We start from the raw sequence: 16,712 nt of genomic DNA, 5'->3' as shown, positions 1-16,712 counted from the left end.
AATAAATGTAATATATCCTATCTTTGTGGAGTTTATAATGTTCAGACTTTGTTAACAGTGTGTATGGAGACGTGATTCACCTGAATTTAAAAGCTATAGTTAGTGGTGCTGTTGTGCTCAACTGCACCGTTCTGAAAGGTGTTTCTAATTCATTTAACGTTTATTGACATTGACCAATGCCACATACCACAGCATTTATAGCTTATGCTAGTTTGCAACGCCTGTCTACTGTTCTGTCCGCCTCGTCAATTCCTACATAAACAGGGGTGGACAAAACATTAAAACGTCTTTGAATAACACCACAACACCAAATGACTGAAGAGGTGAATGAGCTCCTTTTGGGCAAAGATTTTATTGCAGGGTTATTACACTATATTGCATTAGTCTGTGTATCTAATTAGCTGGTATGCCGGTCTATGTTAATCAGATGAACTGAAATGACCAATATGACTCAGCCATGAAGCAAATTGCTGTACCCTGGATGAATAACAAGACTGCAGACGGTCCCTCTGAAGTCTAAATGCACAGAGCAGTACATTTATTCAGACGAGTGATTTCCAATAATGAGCCTGAACAGGAAGCCTTCATTTGTCTTCATTACCTCTTCGCTGGTATCACAGGACTTCAAAGACTGAACTAAAATGTAAAAAATCCATTGAGGTAGCGCAACATTTGACTGTGATAGCGTGACAGCAGACCGCACAGGTTAAATAGAAGGTGAAGCCATGCACACTTGCACTGTAGCTCCAGTACTTTTATTTTTTATGATAAGAAACCAATTTTTTGACAAGGCTCACTCAGTCAGGTTAAGTTAAGGTTAAAAAGAATGTCTAATTAAAGGTCCTGTACAGTATGAAAGGATTACAACCACTCAAGTCATTAAGTTAACTGAATCTAAAATTACATGATAGACAACAAAATGTAGAACCAGGATAATATATGTATAAAATTCTAAAATAGATACACAGAAACTACCCCAAAATCAGACAAGGAAAAGAAACCTATTCAAAACTCTTTTTGAAAAGAAAGAAATGAAGAGGGCACAGAAAAATCCTGTGGGGAAAAGGGGGAGTAATGTACCATAAAGTTATGCAATCAAGAATAAAGTAATTATCAAAAAAAGACAAAAAGTAGTTTAAAAAACACACATACAACAATCATCTATCAATCATCTATCTAACAACTGTTAAACTGCACTTACTGTTTCTTTTTTTGGCCACTAGGGGGCAGCAGAAACAAGTTCAAACGTAAAGCCCTATGGTAAAGCCATAAATAAGGTGAACTTGTTGCCTATTTACAAACCCAGAAGACAACATCAGCATTAATTAATTTAGCCAAAAACAATATGAATAATAATAAAAAATAAGAGAGAAGCAGTAAAGTAGGGCTGAAGGAAACCACAGAGTGGGTTGATAAATCTTTGTTGGTTTTTACATACTGTACAAGAAGTCACATGATCCATTGTTAATGGTGGTTTAAAAATAGGCTGTTGATTATAGCCACTTTATTATTTATTCAACAGGCCACGCAGGCCATCACTGGTCTCTTGTCAGAAATGAAGTTGTGTTATAAAACACTGCTCTTGCTTAACCTTATTCAACTCTGCTCAGGCACAGTGGTATCTTGAATGTAGCTTACACAGTAAGAGGCACTTTATACTGTGCATCTTGCTTCACAAGGAGGAAAGACAGATTTCCATACTCTCCTCCACTGAGATTGAAAAGGAATCAACATTTATCTTTCTCCATCTGTTGTGTCAGCTGACCCTTTAGATAAACACTCACTGCCAGTTTGATGGTCTTTTAAGTTTCATCTTATGTACAGGGAGTGAAATATTAATACCTTCAGTAGCCCCCAGAGAGCTGAGGTCTTACACAGGGCTTAAAGTGTTAACAAAAGATGTTTGCTATTCACTGGGGACTGCAGCAAAGAGCAGCTAGATTACAGAAATAGCAGGCAGAGCGCTTTGGAGCTCACTTCATTGGAGCTAACGGAGCACTTACTCTTGATTTTTTAAAGTGCTATCCCCAAATAGACAGGTTATGAGAAATTAATTTGCTGCTTTGATTTTTTGCTGCTGTCAACTATGAATCATTCTCAGGAGCGATGACAGAAGTGGGACACAGAGCTCATTTGCTAGACCGAAGCACCGAGTGTCAGTGAAAGACACTGTTCAGTTCTAAATGAACTGTTTTTCTATTGTAGACACTGAGCCAGAGGGACAAATTCAAACTATCAGAGATACTTTTTCAAGGTGATTCCACTTTCCGGCATGCAGCATTTTTCAAACAGTGAAATAAGCAGCCAATCTCGATCTGCTGCCAGTGCATCTGTGTTAGCTGCGTCTATCTCATTGTCAGCAGACGGCAGCGTTCTCATTACCATTTTATGAGGCCCAGTTGGCAGAGAGTGTTTGGCAGAGCGCTATATGGCTAAGAACTCCATTGGAGTGAATTAACTTAAAACAGGATTTAGACATTTGTCCCAGATATTTTTAGTATCTTTCTCAGGCTGAGGCTGCAGGGACTGAATGTCCAGAGCTCAGACAGTAAAAGGCAAAATCTGTGTAGGGACCTCTCCTGCAGAGCTGATAACAGCTCGGGACCAAGAAGTTGGAGTCTGTAGATTATTCAACTTAACAGCACTCTTCCTCACAGGTACTGAGCTAAAACTTCAGGATCTACATTCACAACATCTGGCTTCCTAATCTTCAGGATGCCATTAAGACCTCGAAAGTTTCTACTGATTGCAGCAGGAAAAATCAATGTGTGAACCTGAAGCCTATTTTAAATGCAGGAGAAAAGTATTTATCCCTTGTTAGAACTAAATCACTAGCAGGAACAATATTTTTTGATAGGATGACTAATGTGCTAGCTTGCTGCACTGCTGCAGTCCATTATAATCTTGTTCAGTGTGCCTCGTAGCTTAGAGTCTTTATTATCATGGTGGTTTCTTGGATGAATTAGTCACGCCACTGAGACGACTCATACCAGGGATATTCTTTAGAAATCAGCAGCAATTTTCAGTGTGTCATACACTGGGAGGTGTGCTTGTTCATCTTACAGGAAAAGATAAGCCCACAGTGAGCAGAGAGGGAAAGACCATTATTGCTGGAAAACTCAGCACCTTAGCACTTTTTAAAGGGCTGTTAACCTTATCTCTGTGTCCAAGAATTTCAGTGGATTGTTTGATATTCACCGAGCCAGTTATTTTGAGGACAGCCAGAAGTTGACAAACATGAGTAACAGAAAATAAGATTTCTAGGAAGGGGGTTGTTCAAAGTCAGGCAGGCGCAACATTTTCAGATATGACATGGTCACTTTTTTTCATCAAGTGTGAGGATGTGGAGCAGAAATCTTTCAGATCTTCAGCAACATCATCTCTTTCAGACAAATTCTTCCTCATATTTTTTAGTTGCAATATTTAGTTGCATCTGGAAAGAGTGAGCAGTAACCTCCAAGAAGATACAGTTACAAAAAAAAAAAAACTCCTACATTCCCAAATCTGCACTCACACCATTTGACTCATTAAGGAGTCTTTGCACAATTAATGTCAGAGAATAGCGAGCCCACAAGGGAGGACTGCAGTCTTACTTAATCAGAATCTACCTTTGCTTTAATGTTTTCCTTGAGGCCAGGTTTTCTCTTCATGAGTAAGAGCTGGAGGCGAGCAGCAAGATACCAGAAACACTTATGTCTGCAAAAAAAACAAGTACTGTTTTTTCCATTCTTTTTGTTTTCCTCTCTTGACTATTAATTTCTTCTCTTTCTCCAACATTAAGTTATTCAGCTCTGAGTAATTTTAACCCTGCTGCTGACAGTTTCTATCAGAGGTGGGCCAGAGTTGGGAAGGTGCTCTCCACTCTCTCTATAACCTTGAATATCCCTTTCACGTCGGTGCGTCAGATTCTTAGACCGAATGTTGACCTGCCAGCTATTGATTGCAGCATTGAGAGATGCAATCCAATATTCAACATCCTCCTACTGTCATGCCAGGCTGGCATGTTGACAGTAGACTATTTTGAGAGCAGCATGAGTGAGCATTCATTATTCATGTGTTCAAGAGCACTCATGGTATGTATGCATTTTATGTATATAGATGTTTAACGCTTGTGTCTGTGCAGCATGTGTTGGATTTTTTTAAATGCTAATTACTATTGTCACAAGAAATAGAAAATATATCTGAGTTGAGCCTAAGCTAATCGTACTCTTGCTTGGTATTGTACTGGCTGTGTGTCCTCCACCTACAGTAACTTTTAAAAGCACAGAAACCTCTTTCCTCTGCAGCTGCTGGCCGCCTCGTCCACCAGTAGCTAACCTGCGAAAGGTGAAAAGAGCTGCAGAATGAGGCGGTGACGTGCCATCAACCCTGATATGTCTCCCCGCCATGAGAGAGAGGCATTTACTTTGTAACAGGGTTCTTCCAGGTCAGTGAGATGAGTGCTCCTCGAAGCGAGCCAGGTGACTCTCAGAGCTGTTAGTGATGGAGCTGTGGCAGGAAATGCTCTCTGAGGAATACTGCTGTTCACTACACCTGCCATCATGTCAGGCCTGACAGTGTTAACATGTGCTGTATAATGCCTATTAGTGAGTGACGTGATAGGCAAATGTTGGCAAGGAGGAAATTAAAACACATATTTACATAAAGTATTATAATGTGCAAAATAATGTGGCATGACATGGGGAGTAAATTCCACCATCACCATTAAATTGGCATTTCTGCAATGGCATGTCAGGAATTAGCTGTCAGACTCTTAGCTGAACCATCGGCTAAGTGTCACCCCTGATTGTATTCTGATTGAAATGGCGCTTACCCTCCTGTTGAGAGCACCCCAGAGTTTTACATTACAGCCCTCTCCTAATTGACAACGCCCTCGTGTCAGCGTGAGTGTAATGCTTACACTGTGTGGCAGCAGCTGGTGAAATGCAAAACACAGGGTTACAGGAGTGCAAAAATGTGTGTCTGTGAGTGGCTGGCGTGGGAGGCGGGGGAACTGTATGTAGCATTAGTGCAGAAATCAAAAAAGAGAGAGAGCTAAAAGAAAAAGGGTCAGTGATTCAAGGCAGAACTGAAAAATCATACGGCAGGACAGGTGGAGGTAGAAAAGAAGCGATATGGTGCATGTGAAAGACAGCAGAGGGGAGAAAGAGGAACCAAGGTTAAAAAATAAAGAGGATGGGGGATGTCATAGTGTGAGACTAGATGAGAGTAGATGGTAAGAAAAACCTCCACGGTACTGAAACTTAAATTCAGCCGGCTGGCTGTCAGCACAGGGCTGCCACAACTTGAAGGCAGGCGTGACCTGTGATTGGTCTCGATGGGAGCGAGGTGCTGAGATTGAGGCTGTGGCCAAGGCCGCGAAACGCCTCTGAAAAAGACAGATAACTCTACTCGAGCAGAACTGGTCTTGTCAGAGACAGAAAGATAGAGAGAGATAGAGTGAGAGGATACAGGGGGAGGGAAGGATAAAATATTCATCCCAAACCCACCTCTCCCCACTGAGATACAGAGCTTGGCTTTTTTTGAGAAAGCTTCTCTTTCTCTCCCACTCTTCCCATCACTCTGTGCTGCTTGAAAAGTTTTCCATTAGAAGAACTTGCTCTTTCAGTTGTCCAGGTCATTTATAATTTAGCAGGCTTGTCCCATGGAGTTGCTTACTTTAGAGCGTTTGTGTGCTTTTTCCTGTCTCTTTGTCTGTGGTACAAGCAGGAGTGGGACTGCCAAGTGCTGCTGATTTGATTTTAGATCAGGTGTTGCCTCAAGCGCTCTCAGGGTGGAGTGTCTAATTAACTCAATTTGACCTTTGGGTATTGAAGTCAAATCTCTGTGTTAGACCAAGGACTCTAACTCAGATGTAACACAAAGATAAAGATTTTTTCCTGGATTTTTTTTTTCTTAGAAAAAAATTAGATAGAAATCAAACATTAATTTATGACCTCTGTGATTAATTCAGAATGCATCTGTCAAATTATGAAAAAAGCAGTTGCGACCTTTACCCTTTCCACAATTAACCAACAAACAAATCCATGTTCGCCCACGGATCAATGCAGATTAACAGACCTGGATTCACAGCTGTGCTCACAGCCACAGTTTAATGTGGGTTAAATACTGCTCGACTTTGGTCTGAGAGACTGAACACAGCTTATTTTATGCAGAATGAGCCGACATCTAGTCCCTGTAGCCATTAATTCTGCTCTGCCCTGGTTGCCGCTGTGGTGTTTTCTAACAACCATATCAGCAAAATACATGTCACTGCCCTCAAGGATGACACATATTAGCCTTTCCTAATCTGATGTCTCTGTTGGATATACAATATAATTTGTCACTGCCTTCTATAACTAGTACAAATCACAGTTTTTCTGATCTAATGCTGACATGTTTTTGGTTTGGTTCAGTTTAGGCACAAAACAGCTGAGTTAGCATCAGTCATGATTAACACTATTTACATCTACAACAGCAACAACCCTGTATTTATCCCTCAAAGTAATCTTGTATAAATGGTCAAACATGGAGTTAAACCTGTGCTCACTAGCTCATGTCACTGGGTCTGTTTGTGAAAGGTTACGGTATGTACTGTGATGTTGGCTAGTAATCAGCATGCACAGCAGCTAGATCCTGACGTCCTGCCCTTGGGTAAGGACCTGGACATTTCAGTAAATCCTTTATAGAAAATTGATAGAAGACCAAGACCTTGACCTCAGCATGTGTTATTCATGTGCATTTACAATGAACATTTCTAAAACTAAACACAGTGACTACAGGGAAACACAGATTTGAATATAGAATATAAATGGGGAAGGAAAACACACTTGTCTTGGACTTCAACATTTTGGTGCATTCTTTGATTACCATGTCATTTAAAAAGTCTGCAGTACAGGATTTTAAGGCTGAGACAGTTGATGTAGACTTGACCAGATAAAGAGTGTCTCAGCTGATACCTTAACAACACTGGGATTATCTGGATTCCAACATCATGGCATCTGTGTGTGCGTGAGCTGCATGTGATTGTGTGCGTGCTTGTGTGTTTTAATCTGTGCCCTCATTTGTCAGCAAACCATACAACATGAATCCAGCCGAGACAATCTCATTCCTTCTCACAAGGCACTGCTCTGTGTGCCATGGCACAGGGATTTTTATGACTGATAATAACAAAATATATGAAGGCAATATATAACACACTGTGTGCTGTTTCATATGCTTCGCATGAGATAAATGGGCATCTATAAAATGGAGATCATCTTTATTTTTCTCTGTTTGGCAGAAATATGGCTCCAAAATACCCATGATAAACCAAACAAACAAACATAACAAATAAAGGAGCAGAGGTGATCATCTGCATCGTGACTCGAGGTACAAATCAACAAAGTACCTTCAACTCAACCAATGCAAGTGAACAAGTATAAAGCTCCACCGGTGGCTCCTACAGGCTGCAGTATTTATTACACCCTACCATGAGAGAAAATGTACACATTGGATCATTGAATTTAGGTGGGACAGTGATGTAAATAAATTGATAAGGATTATAATGATAAAGTTTATTTATATAGCACCTTTTGGTTCAACATCAAAGTGCTTTACATAAGGAAAACAAAAGTAAAACAATCCAGCAGATAAAAGTATGCAGGATGAAATAGAACTAAATTCCCAAAATACAATAGAACAAGAATAAAAAATACATAAAACAACATTAATAAAAGGCTTTTTATGTTTTAAGAAGTGAGTTAAAAGCTTGGTCTCCTTTTGTGTTAAAGGTGCCAGCTGCCAGAGGAAAATCCAGGTTATTAAAATTAAAATCCTCATGGGGGCAATAATGTGTTCATCAAAGTTCATAGCAATTCATCTACAATGTGCCAAAGCTGACCTGTGGGTGTGGCAGAGAAAAGCTCATGGAGGCCCCAGCATGGAAAGGGTTTTTGCTCTGTGGAGCATGAATGTGCTTCATAAATGTTAAAATGACAGTATTTTGAAAATTTTGGCCAGATTGTTTCCACTAGAGGAAAGTTTAGAGGTCACAGAACAATTCATCCCCTGAGGCCTGTGAATATCTATATTGCATTTCATGTCATTCAAAAACATGGAGTGACCAAAATAATAGAAACCTCTGTCCTCTGTAATCTATTGGAACAACCCTGCAGTAAATATTACCCTTGGAAAAACACACATGGGAGAGCAAAGTATTAGGTACATGATGTACAAGTGCATAATTGCACATCAGGCACTTCAGGCACTTTTAAACCTTTACAATAACATGTTTTGATCATTATGCTCATATTCTAACACTTCAGTCACTGTCCTGTTCATAGACATGTTCCAGCCCCATTCCTACTGAGAAAAATCATGTTTTTAAAATGTGAATTAATCTGTGTCAGTGTTCACATAATCCCCTGACACTCATTTCTGATGAAAAAATATAAGTCAGCCCAACAAGACAGAGTCAGAGCAAAGCAAATAAATGAGAAAACTGAATAACAGCTTGTGTCATGAATATTTATGTCACTGCACATGCTACGCACATGTACATGGACATTATTTGTAGCGATACTGCCCATGCCTTCCTGAACCATGAATGTAAACCACTGTGTGTGAATGGAAATGTATTTATGAAATATTCATTTCTTAAAAATTTAATTGTGTACATACTCCAACAACAGTACATGCCTCCGCAGTACATTTATCACACAGATGCCTGTAGGGACTGAAGATGTCACAGGGCAGTGTCAAAATGTAACTTTAGTCCATATTTGTTGTCTTAGTTTGTGTGTTTCATTTAGGGATCTTTCAGCAGTTGTGAAACAATATCAGCACATCTGAAAACTACACTCTGCTGTGCTCACATGGAGACCAGCGACCTTCTCATTCTGAAAGCAGCAATAAATCTCAGGAAGTTACAGAGTTGCTATCTCTGGAAAAAAAACAGTTCAATTTCACACTGACTCCTCTTTATTCTGATCTTTGCAGTACCTGCAGCTGGTTCAGCAGGGAGCCAGGTACTAACTGTCAAACCTACACTGGTTTTGAGATTCACTTTACAAGTGATTTCAGTACTTTCATCACATTACAGGAGAGGGAACAAGACATGTGCTGCTTAACTATTATGTCACTATGAACAAATAATGTCAGATCCACTGACAATGCTCCTCTGTCTCTTTCTAGATGTGAACTAAAGCCAGAATGTTCTAAAAGATTTACAGTTTGGGCCCTGAGACTTTGTGGTTAAAGATTTTTTTTCTTCTAATGAGGTTTTGTTTGTTGATTTTGTTCCTGTTTATGTGGAAAGGATTTTGTAGTTTTGTTTTGCAAGATGTTTGAAGTGAAGCTGTATTGCATGTGTGTTTTTTAATTTAGGTTTTTTCCTGTGTGAGTGGCAAGATTATACGTTTTGTCTCTGAATTAAATGAGATAGGGAAAATTCTTCAGGCAGTCTATCAGCCTGATCTCATTAATGTGTGTTGACCTTGCTGGTCTGTGATTGAGGGGGTCAGTTTAAGCCAGGAGAGTTTTTATCTTGATGAAAATACTGTGGCAGTTTATATTAAATAGGGCTAAGTGGTATTGTATAGATAAACTAAGGTATAGAAGGTATTTTACTCCCAAGAAACAAGCTCTCCTGGCTTATACATGACATTTTATTCACACCTGAGGTGGTCTAAACATTCACAGATGCTGGAAGAGGAAGTGATTTCTAAAAGTGTATTTCAGCACCTCTGTGGCCATAGATTGTAACATTTCTCCATGTTTAATTATTTCAAATCACATAAGGTAACACAAAGCCTAAGGTTGCAGCTGCAGTGTGTGTGTGTGTTCGGTTGTGTCAGACAGAATCAGTTCTTGCACATGAATATGCTAATAGAGGAGGAAGATGCCACTGGCTGTTTCACAGTCGTTGTAACACCTCAGCTTTAGGAACACTGAATCAGTCAGCAGTTTGTACCCTGCCAACCCTGACAGTGATCGGTTTCAAGGCAAGGAGTGTCCTCAATGCATTCCAGCAGCTCTTTGTGGTGACTGATAAACTCTCTCTCTCTCCATCTCTGTGTAATGAAGCACGAGCACTCCAATAGCCTCCAGAAAAGAAACTGTCAATTGAAGGAAATGCCAATGTTATTCTTCTCAGTCGCTTTGGCTAAATCCTGAGATGTTAAACACATACCTTTCTTTCCCCTACTGCTCCACACTTACTAACTAATACTATTTGTTTTTTTTTTTCATCCCAGAAGACAGCAGTCCTCATATGATCCCACCGCCCTGGTATCTTATTCCTACACCCACAGTCCATATGGTTCTTAATGGACCCATACACACCTGCAAATAGGAGGTCTTGATCCCTGGGGGACCACCTCTCCTTTTCACTTTATTTATTTTCACAAGCCTTATTCAGTCTTGCTTTGTGAATAGACTTGGATTACCCAGGCATAAAACATTTAAGTTGTTTGCAGCCACGGTCCAGATGCCTGGGTTAAAAGGATTTGGGGCAAATGAGGGGAAAAAATGCTCACTGGGTGGTTTTGCAAAAGCAGTCTCATCTGTTTTTCTAGGTGTTTACCTCCCCTGCCCCTCTCCACGGAAAACTGAAACATTAAGCTTGACTTCACTGCAATTAATAAGAATGTATTGTATGTACAATATGAGTGATTATATCACTAAACACTGAAAATGTTTTCTCCACTGAAATTTTTAGAATGCATTAGTTACCACATTGATATCTGTTGCCATAGAAACAAACATGAATTCCCATATTGAGGGTGGTAGATGATGTGTGCATAATACATCAGTGTGTGCATAATACATCAGTGCACGAGAAATGCATTTCACTCCGAACAAAGCATTTAATCAAGAGCTTTTGCATGGCTGTCACATGCACTGTGAGGGTCGCTGGGTCAAGAAGTATTCAGAAGGAATTTCTTATGAACATGCAAAGCCATGAAGCAATCTGCATATGGAAATAGTACATACAAAAAGGACATACATACTGTATGTATACTGTAACCTCTGGGTGGGGAGCTGTCACATCAATCTGTCCTGGTGTCATATGTGTTGTTAAATATTCATGTTTGGTGATAGACTTTAGAGGGAAGGAATATATCTCAGAACTGCTAATGAGAACCTCACAATTTGTGCACAAATCAGTCAGAATCAGTATCAAGAGTTGATCAGAAACATGGATGGATGGATGGATGGATGGAATCATAGATATGGATGGGTGGAGGATGGCTGGGTGGCCGGCTAGATGATTTTAGATAGATGGATGGATGGTTCGATGGATTCATAGATATGGATGGATGGATGGAGAAGAGATGAATAGATAAATGGTTAAATGGATAGATGGGTGGAACATCAGTGAAATGAGAATCAGGTTAAGGGTTGACCAACTACATGGTTGTTTACATGCTAATCTCTGGACCTGCACTCTGGCCTCTTACATTAAAACTCAGTCTCCTCAGTTAAACTCTCTTGTGATTTAAAAGATCATGAAAACCTGCTAACATTAAATCAATCAAAACTATTTCAGTTTAAAGATTCAGGGCATAGTGCACCAAGCTGATGAATGCCTTGATTATTTAATCATAACAATTCAAATGACAGACTAAAACCGTGCCTGTACTCACTCTCTTCTGAATGTTAATAATGCATCCTCATATTTCACTGGGATTTTATCCCCTCCCCCGGTGACAGAAGCGCTCACATTGCAGAAGTCTTTATTGCCTGGCGCTCTCCAGCATCCACACACAGGCAAGAATTAATGGATTTCACATTGCTCTAATTATTTCCTGTTCTAGCTCCAATATTTAGCTCCCCCATTTGTGTAAACACACACACCACTCTCCGAAATGGTGCTTTATAATCCCAGATCCACCGACCGTTTCCTTCATTTGCAATATTGCACTTAAATTGAAATGGCAAGTGGCCATAGAGTGCAGGGATTTATCTCATTAATAAACTATCACACCTCCTCTCAGGCCTCAGATGGCTTGAAAGGAACTCAGGGTGGCAAACTGCACCTTTTAAAATTAATTTTCAATTTGTCTTTCAGGGAGTGTAGAGAGGGTGAACATGGGTGAACATGCTATAAAAATCAGACGTGGAAGAAATGTGTCTTTGGGAGGGTTGTGCAAACTACTATATTTGCACAACCTCAACACAACCCTCAACTCCCTCCCTCCATCATTTTGAGTCAAGTGGTTGTTTGTTTTCAAGTATTACAGACAGTAATATTTTTTCCCAGAGGCAGTCCAATTTTAAAAGAGAGACCAAAGAGAGAATTGGTTTCTGAAGTGCCTACATGAAAACTGTGTCTGCCAAGCTGAGGTAAAATTCTGGAAATCATTTAGTGTGACCAACAGACAATCTGGCCATGCAGCTATTTTTATATTTCTTTATCTGGATAAAAGGAACAGCAAAACACAAAAGGCTGTACTGCTTTTTGCACGAAACATAATGTCTTATTCATAGAGATTTGTCACTGCTGGAGGCTGTGAATGTAAGACGATGCTGTCTTACCCACAGTGTTTACATCATGTGCTGGATATTTCAAAAGCTTCAGAGGACCCATATAACTCCCCTTTTACATTTCTACCTTTCCACATTTTATTCGGGGAGGTTGGGGTGGGGGGGTCCTACGACTGAGAGGTGGCAAAGAGGAAAATTGCCGCAGTGAGCCGTGCAGGCTGGCATGCATTGTGAATGTAGCACACATCCAATGAAGCAAAGCTATCCTGCTTCATGTATTCTGTGGGAGGAGCAGATGTTGGCCTTAAGGTTGGTCTTCTATACACCAGCAAATCCCAAAGGAATGTTGGTGGTGGTCTTTGTGTTATGGAGACTGGGCAACACATCTTCCTCATGCACTGCTCCTCCTCCTGCAGAAACCACCCCATGGGTAATCTGTACAAGGTGGTTATTGCAGTCAGTTACATTTATTGTTGGTCAACCTCCTACTGCTTTTATGAGAGGAGCAAAGGAGGAAGTCAGATGACGTAGCACATAGTGCAGCAAAGTCCATGTTAGGAGGAGGTTGAAGTGGGTGGATGGGTTTGACCAAACACAGGACTTTCACATAGTAAGCCACTGTTTGTTTCTTGTGTAAAAGTGATAGCCGTCATTGTTTCTTTTATCCACAACCATTCCATAACCTTAACCATGTTTTTTTCATTGAAACAGGACAGGGACAGATGACCTATATGGTTGTTTAGGTTGGAGGACAGGTGTGTGTAACTCATGTTTCTGTTGTGCACAGTGGAAAGGAAAAATCAATAATTTCCATCCAAGAAACCACAGAAAGATAATTGTACAATTTCTACATTCAGTGTAGTTGGTTATTGACAGAACTGTTATTCAGGACCAGTGAAATCTTAGTACAAGAAGGCCACAGGGTCGTCAAATCAATAGGTTTCAGTTGGGTTTTGCACATTTTTGCCCTAACTGAAGCGTGAAACAGGGTCACAGGCAGGGTCACCAAATTCAGTGGGTGTGTTTCCCTATGATGGTGTGAATATGCAAATAAATGTCATGCATGGGCAGTGCTTATTTTGGAGGTACAGTAAGTTTTCCTCCTAGAGGAACAAACAAATGTACTTTGGCAAACAAATGATCATTAAACAAACACTGCCTGCTCCCGGCCAATCAATCAGTTTCAAGAATCAATAGAACCCAGCAATGAAGGGCATCATTTTTGTTTGTCAAAATCGAGTCCACATCATCCATTACATTATGCATGGCACAAGCTATAGACAATTAGACAAACACTGAGGCGCACACGTTAGAGGAATCAGAATAAATTGGGAAATTAAATGCCTCCTTCCCATCTAATCAGCAGCATAGAGAATAGTGTTTGTGTATGATGCATCATTCCCCAAAGTCAGTCAGCAGCTCAGAGTCTGATTAGTGGCATCCAAACTGTTGTGCATGACAGACCCAGACCAGTCCACAGTCCCAACCCAATTTCATTCTGTGGCACAGTAATGGGAATGAACATCTGGAATTCACACTCGCAGTCTTTAGTATGCAGACCGTGAACACTGAATAGTGGAGCTTCTTGATGTGCCTTGCTATAGAATTAGGCTTGATTTATTAATTCTTTCTTTTACAACAGTGGATCCTGACGGCATCCAAAACCACCGAGCCGACATCAAAGGAGTCGGAGCTGGGGCACAACGTTCTCTCCCACAGAGAGCCAAAACTACACGTTTGACCCAGTTTTCTTTCACTCATCAGGACCCACTTTTGTGAAGCGTCTTTTCAAAGGAACATCACAGCAAAGTGGGCCGACAACAGCCGCAACTTAAAAGACACATTCTGAAGGGATAAATGCACAAGAGGCCACATCAAGTCCTTTGATTTGCGATTGCCCACACCTCTTATATAGATTAGATTCAGAGTTTTGTCATTCAACCACATATTTTTCCACCTCTCCCACCATTTCCTTTCATCTGCTCTCTCATCTATCTAGTCATTGCGCAGAGCCCTAACCAATGTCTCTTTCCTACTCCTCCATCTAATTATATTATCTCTCCCTTTCACTGTTTCTCCACTGGTTTCCTGTATGTTGCCTTCATATTCGAATGAGTTCAGTAATGTTGAAGCGAATGAGAACAAGAATCTGATTTCAAAGGGAACTGCTGACTTGTGTTTTGAAAGCTATAATTATTCAGGTCTGGCTTTATTCCTCTCACTTCCTCTGAATTCAAAGTGATCCATTTGTACAGTGAGACTTGCTTATGCAATTAGAAGCACATGTGTAGAACATGCCATTACACATTGCACTCACCTAATTATCGCCTTTGTTGACAGATTATAAAATTGCAATCAACAGCTGATATGCTGATATAATATAGAGCATCAATATTTTACATCCAAGCTGTGATCATAGGAGGGATGTTACTGTACATGCTGCTGTCAAAGTGCTTCCAATTATTGTTCTGCAGTAGTAACAGGAGCACATGTTGGGAAAAGACATTAAATATTCCTTCTCATTATCCAGACCCCTTTCGGTATGTGCGCAACCACAAGGAGAAATTGAGACTAATCATAAAACTTCTCTACATTGTTAGCTCCGGCCAATTTAAGTGATATCAAAAATAGTACTGAGTAGCATAAAACAAAGAAAAGACAAATCACCCACCTTCTCAAACCAGGATGTGGGTTCCTCGTTTACATTTGACACATTTGTCTACAAATAGCTCTGTACACAGTTTTATGGTTGGTGTGTGGGCTGTCGGAGAGGATTTGACTGTAAAACCATCTGTGGGAGCAGCTTAAATGTTTTCACCCAAATCAACTGCTCATCAGTGAGCAGGGTGGGCGACGCAGACTGAATCCTGAAAATGTCAACATGCAAGGTGTGACTTACATATTTTAACCTTGATACTCTGAGAGAAACAGAAAGTGGCACTCTGCTCTCTGTGTGCTGACACCCGTCTACACACAGACAAAGAGTGAAGAGCTGGTGAAAAGACAGATGTCTACGCTCAGAAAAAGAGCGAAGAGCTGTGGGAGATACAGTGGAACATTTGAGAGGCTTGGTATTTTCTGCACCGTAATCTTGTTTGGGGCTGGTGTTGGATGACGTGGAGGCACTCTCCCTGCTGAGCTGCATTAGGGAGCTTGTGGTTTGAGTTTAGCTTTTCTGTTGGGGTGGACCTCCTCTTCATATTTTAGCACACACACACACACACACAGTCATAAACATACAGGGACAAAAACACCTTTTTTGGAACTGGAATTTTGGAAAGAGCCAGACAACTGTCTCCCTCTGTCTCCAGTTTTCATACTTAACATACAGACTTAATTAGCAGATAAGGGAATTAGTGGATTTCCCAAAATGTTGAATTACTCCTTTATGTTTAGTGTCTTTAGGCCATGTCCTTGTAATCGTTTCTGGAAATCTGGGGGCTTTAATGACCTGAGGAGGAGTTTACAATCTTCAGCTATGCACAATTTCCACAGGAAAGCTGATTTAGACTTTTCAGTCTCTAAATATTTTTAAAATGTATGTTTCTGTCCAGATTTCAACAAAACCAAGGGAATCAGGCTATAGTTTTTTTCAAGTATAATCCTGGGTGGAGGGTGGAGTACAGTATTTAGACGATTAGATAAAAAGATAGTATCTCATGACCTCAGTATTTCTAAATTCCTGGCTATGGCCCTGTGTGTAGCAAAACCTCATCAGCAGTGCAAGAGGAGATAACTGCACCCCAAAATATCCCAGTTTTGACAGTGGAGGAAGACTTTCTGTACGATATCAGACAGCGAGCTGCCGAGCTAGCTGTTGACATTTTTCATTTTCACCCTGTCAGTTCAAGCTTCAAGTGGGTGTGGTGGTTAATTTCCCGGGCACATTGTGGGCCACGAGCAGCTGAGATGATGTGGGGCGGCCAGCTGGCAGCTCTGAGAGGAGCTCTCACACCAAAATCGGTAAGCCCACAAGGTTGAATCGAATCAATCAGTCAAAACATATTAAAGTATTTTGGCTGTATACTGCAGATCAGCTATATATAAATATTCATTATTTTTGTGAAATGTAACCTAGAATATGGGTTACATGGATGATAATGTGTAAAAATGCATTTGTCCTGCAGTCGAATCAGAAGTGTTTTTATCCATAAAGTTACTTGTTCAGTGCTGGGAAATCTGTTATTCCTGAGGCAATAAATAAATACAAAATTCTGTCTTCTTCTCTGGTGTGTACAGGTGTTTACTATTCAACTTTAAATTTA

At 40.4% G+C, this 16,712-nt stretch overlaps 1 long non-coding RNA gene across 1 annotated transcript in view; it reads left to right on the top strand.

Annotated features, from left to right (window-relative positions):
* LOC108876538 (uncharacterized) overlaps positions 1-16,712 on the top strand; it is a 24,439-nt gene extending 7,727 nt beyond the window's left edge. The window contains exon 3 of the long non-coding RNA XR_001960005.2: positions 14,090-16,712. This is a non-coding gene — a long non-coding RNA (uncharacterized LOC108876538). The remainder of the gene's footprint in view (positions 1-14,089) is intronic.

Source organism: Lates calcarifer, linkage group LG6, assembly GCF_001640805.2.
Source record: "Lates calcarifer isolate ASB-BC8 linkage group LG6, TLL_Latcal_v3, whole genome shotgun sequence".
NCBI lineage: Eukaryota > Metazoa > Chordata > Actinopteri > Centropomidae > Lates > Lates calcarifer.
Note: the sequence above shows the minus strand (reverse complement) of the source record. Positions and strands in the feature narration are given on the sequence as shown.